An 8,693-nucleotide genomic window follows, 5' to 3' on the forward strand; every position below is an offset into this window, starting at 1 on the left:
CTGCCATCCTTCCGTCTGTTTTCCCTCTTTCTCTCCCCATCCTTCCCTTTTCCCTCTTTCTCTGCCATCCTCCCATCTGTTTTCCCTCTTTCTCTCCCCATCCTTCCACCCATCTACCCTCTCTCCTGATCCTTCCATCTAATGTCTCTCTCCCTCCTTCTAACCAGTGTCTATCTCTCTACCCTTTTCTGTTCAGTGTCCCTTCTCTCTCCACATCTTTCCAGTCTCTCCCTTTTCTCTGCATCCTTTCATCCATCTCCCCTCTTTCTCTCCCCATCCTTCCATCCAGTGTCTCTCTCCCCATCCATCTGTTTTCCCTCTTTCTCTGCCATCCTTCCATCTGTTTTCCCTCTTTCTCTCCCCATCCTTCCACTTTCCCTCTTTCTCCCCATCCTGCCATCCGTTTTCCCTCTCCCGATTCAGGCCCACCAGCCCCAGCTCCCATTGCCGGCCACTGCTGCTTTTCCTGTTGAGCAGCAGGGCCGGCGCTACAAAAAGAAGAAGCGCTCAGCTGACTGAGCTGAGCGCCAACGCTAACGACGTAAGAGACGGGAGGAGCCTGCAGAGCCAGCAGCCAATGCTTCGAGGCTGCCTGCGGTGCCGCGTTTTTTAAAAAACATTTTTCTCGTCGAGTCGTCGTTAGTGTTGGCTCAGCTCAGTCAGCTGAGCGCTTCTTCTTTTTGTAGAGCCAGCCCTGCTGCTCATCAGGAAAAGCAGCAGTGGCCGGCAATGGGAGCTGGGGCTGGCGCTGGGCGGGCCTGGGTTGAAATTCGGTGGGCCTAGGCCCACCCAGGCCCACCCGTAGCTACGCCCCTGACACCAACTGTGTTTCCATCAATACCTTTTCCCCAGACCCCATTACGATTAAGCAGCATCTTCATCCCTACTGGAATTTGAGATCAGGAGGCAGAGTTCACTTTCTGTGGGGAAAAAGGTTTCATTTAATGTATACCCCCAACACTTTTCCCCTTGTCTGCTTAACGATATGGCAAAAGTGATCTGGAATGGATATCGATTTTTATGGGGAAAAGTAAAAGAAAATATTAAATAATTCTGTCATGAAAAGGAAACCACAGCCTCGTGGTGACTGATATTGGCTTTCGGTAACCCTCAAATCTTATCATTTACTTCACTGCCTTCTTTAGTTAAGGTGCTTTTGGATTGCACGCGTAAGGGTGCATTTTGTACCCCATTATCTTAGATCAAAAATTAGTCTTAAAGAAGTTTAAAATTAGCCTGAAGATGTTTTATTTATTTATTTAGTTTGGCATTTGATAACTGTGAGTTTTGTATTTAGAGCCAGCAGACTGGTTGATGGTGAAGGCAAAGCTGCAGACCTGGTTCAATGACACTGTCCTTCTCTTCTCTTTGTCTCTTTATGCTTTGCTGCTGAAATATAACTTTCTTTATAACGTTGTTTGATTTTTTTATTATGCATTATTTTGGATTGTTGTAATCTTCTTTAATTTTTCTTGAAGGGTGGTAATAACAAGTATAGGGGTCCTTTTGCTAAGGTGCACTGAAAAATGGCTTGTGGTAGTGTAGGCACGGGTTTGGGACGCGTTCAGAATCATATTTCAGTGCACCCGTACAAAATGCATTTAAAATTTTTTTGCGGAAAATAGACGTGTGGCAAAATGAAAATTGCCGCGCATCCATTTTGAGTTTGAGACCTTACCACCAGCCATTGACCTAGCAGTAAAGTCTCACATGGTAACCGGGCCGTAATGACCTACACACGTCAAATGCCACTTGGTGCACGTGGAAGGGCATAATCGAACAGGGCACCCCAAATTTTCCTGAGGGCGTCCTCGCAGGACGTCCCCGCGAAGGGGCAGGGAAACCCATACTATTGAAACAAGATGGGCGTCCATCTTTCGTTTCAATAATACAGTCGGGGACGCTCAAATCTCAACATTTAGGTTGACCTTCACTCGACAGAAATGGCACTATCCAAAGTCTGTAATGACCTGTTCCTTGCTAAATCCAAAGGTCATTACTCCATCCTCATTCTCCTCGACCTATCCGCCGCTTTTGACACTGTCAATCACAACTTACTTCTTGACACACTGTCCTCTTTTGGGTTCCAGGGCTCTGTCCTCTCCTGGTTCTCCTCTTATCTCTCCCATCGTACCTTCAGAGTACACTCTCATGGTTCTTCCTCCACCCCTATCCCGCTCTCTGTTGGAGTCCCTCAGGGTTCTGTCCTTGGACCCCTTCTTTTCTCTATCTACACCTCTTCCCTGGGCTCCCTGATCTCGTCTCATGGCTTCCAGTATCATCTCTATGCTGGCGACACCCAGCTTTATCTCTCCACACCTAACATCACTGCAGACACCCAGGCCAAAGTATCGGCCTGCTTATCCGACATTGCTGCCTGGATGTCCAACCGCCACCTGAAACTGAACATGACCAAGACCGAACTTCTTGTCTTCCCACCCAAACCCACTTCTCTACCTCCACTCTCTATTTCGGTTGATAACACCCTCATCGTCCCCGTCTCTTCTGCCCGCAACCTCGGTGTCATCTTTGACTCCTCCCTCTCCTTCTCTGCGCATATCCAGCAGATAGCCAAGACCTGTCGCTTCTTCCTCTATAACATTAGCAAAATCCACCCTTTCCTCTCTGAGCACACCACCCGAACTCTCATCCACTCTCTCGTTACCTCTCGCCTTGACTACTGCAACCTACTCCTCACTGGTCTCCCACTTAGCCACCTATCCCCCCTTCAGTCCGTTCAGAACTCTGCTGCAAGTCTTATCTTCCGCCTGAACCGATACACTCATACCACCCCTCTCCTCAAGTCACTTCATTGGCTTCCGATCAGTTACCGCATTCAATTCAAGCTTCTGCTACTAACCTACAAATGTACTCGATCTGCATCCCCTCCTTACCTCTCAACCCTCATCTCCCCTTACATTCCTACCCGCAACCTCCGCTCTCAAGACAAATCCCTCCTTTCAGTACCCTTCTCCACCACCGCCAACTCCAGGCTCCGCCCTTTCTGCCTCGCCTCACCCCACGCATGGAACAAACTCCCCGAGCCCATACGCCAGGCCCCCTCCCTGCCCATCTTCAAATCTCTGCTTAAAGCCCACCTCTTCAAGGTCGCCTTCGGCACCTAACCTCTACACCTCTACCCAAGAAATCTAGACTGCCCCAACTTGACATTTCGTTCTTTAGATTGTAAGCTCCTTTGAGCAGGGACCGTCCTTTTTGTTTATTTTGTACAGCGCTGCGTAACCCTAGTAGTGCTCTAGAAATGTTAAGTAGTAGTAGTAGTAGTAGTCATCCTTAGAGATGGTCGTCCCCGGTTTTCGGCGATAATGGAAACCAAGAATGCCCATCTCAGAAACGACCAAATCCAAGCCATTTGGTCATGGGAGGAGCCAGCATTCGTAGTGCACTGGTCCCCCTCACATGCCAGGACACCAACCGGGCACCCTAGGGGGCACTGCAGTGGACTTCAGAAATTGCTCCCAGGTGCATAGCTCCCTTACCTTGGGTACTGAGCCCCCCAACCCCCCCAAACCCACTCCCCACAACTGTACACCACTACCATAGCCCTTAGGGATGAAGGGGGGGCACCTAGATGTGGGTACAGTGGGTTTCTGGTGGGTTTTGGAGGGCTCACATTTACCACCACAAGTGTAACAGGTAGGGGGGATGGGCCTGGGTCCGCCTGCCTGAAGTGCACTGCAGTATCCACTAAAACTGCTCCAGGGACCTGCATACTGCTGTCATGGAGCTGGGTATGACATTTGAGGCTGGCATAGAGGCTGGCAAAAAATATTTTTGAAGTTTTTTTTTTAGGGTGGGAGGGGGTTAGTGACCACTGGGGGTGTAAGGGGAGGTCATCCCCGATTCCCCCCAGTAGTCATCTGGTCAGTTCGGGCACCTTTTTGAAGCTTGATCGTAAAGAAAAAAAGGCCAACTAAAGTTGCCCAAGAGTTCGTCAGGGACGCCCTTCTTTTTTCCATTATTGGCCGAGGACGCCCATGTGTTAAGCATGCCCCAGTCCCTCCTTCGATATGCTTCCGACACACCCCCATGAATTTTGGTCTTCCCCACGATGGAAAGCAGTTGAGGACGCCCAAAATCGGCTTTTGAATATGCCGATTTGGACGACCCTGGGAGAAGGACGCCCATCTTCCGATTTGTGTCAAAAGATGGGAGTCCTTCTCTTTCGAAAATAAGCCTGAACGCATAGCAGACATGCGCCAAAAATGAAATTACCACAAGGGCTACATGGTAGCCGGGTGGTAATTCAGAATTGGCGCACGCTGGGCATACGTAGGTGCTTACGCGGCTTAGTAGAAGGGCCTGTTAGTGATAAACATAAACATAATTTCAAACTGTATCCACACCATTCATAGAAAGATTTGGGGAGAAATTGCACGCCTTTTCACAACTCATCTTCATGCATTAAGGGTCCCTTTTACTAAGCTGCGGTAAAAGAGGCCTTGCATTAGAGGCAGCGGCCATTTTTGCGGCCTGCTGGTTCCCTTTTTACTGCAGTGGGTAAAAAGGCTGAAAAAAATGACATGGCTGTGTGGTAAGATTGCACTTACCGCTTGGCCATGCTGGGGGGGAGGGGGAACACTTACTGTCACCCACTGAGGTGGCGGTAAGGGCTCCCGCACTAACCCAGCGGCAACTGGGTAGCAAGCTGCACTGCCCTTTACTGCCGGGTAATGGGCAGTGGAAATATTTTTTTAATATATCACCAGCCCCGGAAATGGCACACGCTGGGGGTGGAACTACCCGCATTGGGTCAGCAGCAGCTCCAGATTGGTTTGTGGTAAGTCCATGGTGGGCTTACCACCGCTTTGTAAAAGGGCCCCTTAAGGATTTGCAGCCTTCTGGGCTCTTCTGTGAAGAATTCAAAGCATGGAGGGGTGAGCTAGTGGCGTAGCCACAGGTGGGCCTGGGTGGGCCGGGACCCACCCAATTAGGGCTGAGGCCCACCCAACAGCGGCACACGTATTAGCGGTAGCAGGTGGGGATCCCAAGCTCCGCCAGCAGAAGACTTCCCCCTGATGGTAATGAAAACGCCATTCTCCAGGATACCAGCACCTACGCATGCTCAGTTTTCAGCGCGTGCCTGCTGCAGACTGCTAAGGTGGAAAGAAGCGTTTTCCCGCTAGCTGAGATTTTTTGGGGGGGGGGGTTGGGGGAAGGGGAGAACAATTGGTGCCCACCCACTTCTTGCCTAGGCCCACCCAAAATCTGTTGTCTGGCTACGCCCCAGGGGTGAGCATTGCACAATACATTCACTGGAAGAATGCACATTTGCACTGAAACAAATGAAAAATGCCAGGAAACATGCTTGTTTGGTTTCTTTTCAAAATCAAGCGTGAACCGCATTCATTTCTTTTTTTTTTTTTGTGGGAGAGAAGGGAATTTTATTTCACTTTTGGTACTCAGTTTGCAAATAGTGGGGGGGTCTTTTACTAAAGCTTAGCTCGGGTTATCTGCAGCAGGGCCCATAAGACTAAAATGGGCTAGGACTCACAGACAGACAATACTACACAAAGCAGGAAATGGACAAGCTAAAGGACAGGAACTGAAAGCTGACAAGCAGCCACTGAAACGGTACAAACACTGACAGAAAAGAGACAGGACTAAAAGCTGCCACGCAGCCACTAAGAAAGAGACATAGACAAACAGAAACTAGACCAGGAAGACAGACCAGAAACAAGACTAGAAAAATAAGCAATAAACCTAAGCTAAACTACACACAGACTAACAAGAACAGGACAAGAAACAAACAAGAAACCGGACTAGGCAGAAGTGCAACAAAGCACCAACAAACCAGGGACCCGAGACGATGCAAAGGCAAACACAGAAGTTTCCAGGTGATTAATAAAGCCCATCAGCTGCTGAAGCTCACTGCAGGAATCACAAGGCAGCTACGGGTGCTGTTCAGGCCCAAACAAGAAAAGCAAGTCTGGCAGCCTGGAAGATCCGGACCGGACTAGGCTGAAGTCTGGAACGTGTGACAGTTCATAGCAGCCACCGGTTCTGGCCACCAGAGGGCGAGGTGAGCATAGACAAGGAAACATTCACATACGTGACATAACCTCACTCATCATTCCTATTTACAGATCATTTATAAATATATTAAAAACCACTGGTTTCTGTACAGGTCTTTGCTGCACTCCCCTATTCACCTTCTATTAGGAGAACTGGCCATTTAACCTTACTGTCTGTTTTCTATCTTTTAACCAGTTCTCGATCTACAACAGAACATTGCCTCCTATCCCATGGCTTTTAAATTTTCTCAGGAGTCTCTCATGAGTGATTTTGTCAAAGGCTTTTTGAAAATCTACATGCACTACACCAAACTGGCTCACCTTTATCCCTATGCTGGAGACTATCCAGCTTATTTTTGAAAGAGAAAGACGCCCATATTTTGACCCAAATCAGGAGATGGGCGTCTTTCTCCCGTGGGCGAACAAATCGGTATAATTGAAAGCCGATTTTGGTCATCTTCAACTGCACTCCGTCGCAGGAACAAACAAAGTGGACGGGGGGGTGTAGGAGGCATGGTGAAGGCGGAACTGGGGCGTGGTTATCGGCCGAGGAGAGATGGGCGTCTTTAGGTGATAATCGAAACAAGAAGGGCGTTTTGGACGAGAATTTGGTCCGCTTTATTTGGACCCTTTTTTTTCAGGTCCAAAAAAGTGCCCCAACTGACTAGATGACCACCAGAGGGAATCGGGGATCTCCTCCCCTGACTTCCCCAGTGGTTCCTAACCCCCTACCACCAAAAAAAACCCCACTTTACAAACTATTTTTCCCAGCCTGAATGCCAGCCTCAAATGCCGTACCCACCTCCATGACAGCAGAATGTGTTCTATCCTCTGACAGCCTTTCCCTGGTTCTGATGTGGCTCTCGGGTGAGTGTGACACCTTTTCTGTTATGCGCACTGCAGAGTCACATCAGCAATGCATTGTGGTGGGTGTAGGGTATTGGGCTCCGTGATTCCACTAGCTTGTGTTAAATGCTCACGATGTTGGTAGTTGGTAGGCTCTACTCCCATGGTGCTTTCCCCCCTGCTTACTGGGTCAGAGTGTGCCCTGTTTTGTTTCCGGTCGTTCATGAGGAAGTGGCCATTTTTGTAAGCCAGTTTTAGCTCCCTTTCATGTGCTACCCACGTTACTGAAAGTGGGCATTGTACAGCATTCTGCCTACTCTGACCTACTGCTAATCTCAGTACCAGGGAGACTCTTTGCCAGTGGGGCACAACCTCTGATCTGCAGTTAACTGTGAGTAAACGTGTTTATTCCAGTAAAGGACGTTTTCGGAGACATTAGTCTTCAGGTGTCAACTGGTGTGCCAAGGTTATACAGCAGCAACAAGTCCTAGAGGCCTGCGTGTATGCAGGTCCCTGGAGCACTTTTAGTGGGTACCGCAGTGCACTTAAGGCAGGCGGACCCAGGCCCATCCCCCCTACCTGTAACACTTGTGCTAGTAAATGGGAGGCCTCCAAAACCCACTATACCCACATGTAGGTGCCCCCTTCACCCCTAAGAGCTATGGCGGTGTTGTACATTAGTGGGTTTTGGGGGAGGGGGTTGGGGGCTCAGCACCCGTGGTAAGGGAGCTATGTATATGGGAGCATTGTCTGAAGTCCACCGCACTGACCTCTAGGGTGTCCAGTTGGTGTCCTGGCATGTCAGGGGGGCAAGTGTACTAAGAATCCTGGCCCCTCCCACGACCAAATGGCTTGGATTGGGACGTTTTTGAGCTGGGCATTTTTAGTTTCCATTATCGCTAAAAAAAAACAAATGCCCAGCTCGGAAACGACTAAATCCATGGCATTTTGGTCCGTACAAACCGTATTTTCGAAACAAACGATGGACGCCCATTTTTTTCAAAAATACGGTCTGTCCCACCCCTTCACATACCTGTTCTTGGACATAGACGCCCATGGAGATGGGCGTTCGCGTTCGATTATGCCCTTCCACGGGGACTTGGAGGAAAGGTTACCTTCTGGTGTGGGGCCATTCTCATGGTATCCATACAATTCATACCACAACTTTGACACCAATGTGGAGGTGCAAAAGCAAAAGTTGTCTCAGGGTGCCAAACCATAAGGGAGACAGAGGGAGATGCTAGATTGGGGGGATGCAGGGGGAACAGATAAAAAGGATGACACCAAAAAATGTTAGGGTGAGAGAAGGAGATTGACTGGCAGACGGTGAAGATGGGAGAAGGGGACATGCTGGGGCTTGGGTTTGAGTTGGGAGAAAGAGGCTGATGCTGGGGTTGAAAGAAGGGGGCAGAGGGCTGGGAATTGCATTGAGAGAAGGGGATTTGGGGAGAAGGGTTGGATTCTGGAACTGGGAAAAGAGGGAAGATGCTGGCAGGTGACAATGGGAGACGGGTATTGATGCTGGGGAGTTAGAAGAGGAGGATAGAATGCTGAAGGAGCAAAGCAAGGTCATATGCAACAGAAGGTGGAGCTAGAGAAGCAGAGGGATGTATGCTGGAGCAAGTAGGAAAAGCATGGTGAATTAATATTGCAGGAGGAGATATGTAGGCAGATGGCAATGGTAAGAGGATTTGATATACTGCATTTCTGTGGTCCAGTTAAAGCAGTTTTCATTTTATTATATGCAGGTATTCTCTGTCCCTAGTGGGCTCACAATCTGTTTTGGTACCTGGGGCAATGGAGATGCTGGGG

Source organism: Microcaecilia unicolor, chromosome 5 (genome assembly GCF_901765095.1).
Source record: "Microcaecilia unicolor chromosome 5, aMicUni1.1, whole genome shotgun sequence".
NCBI lineage: Eukaryota > Metazoa > Chordata > Amphibia > Gymnophiona > Siphonopidae > Microcaecilia > Microcaecilia unicolor.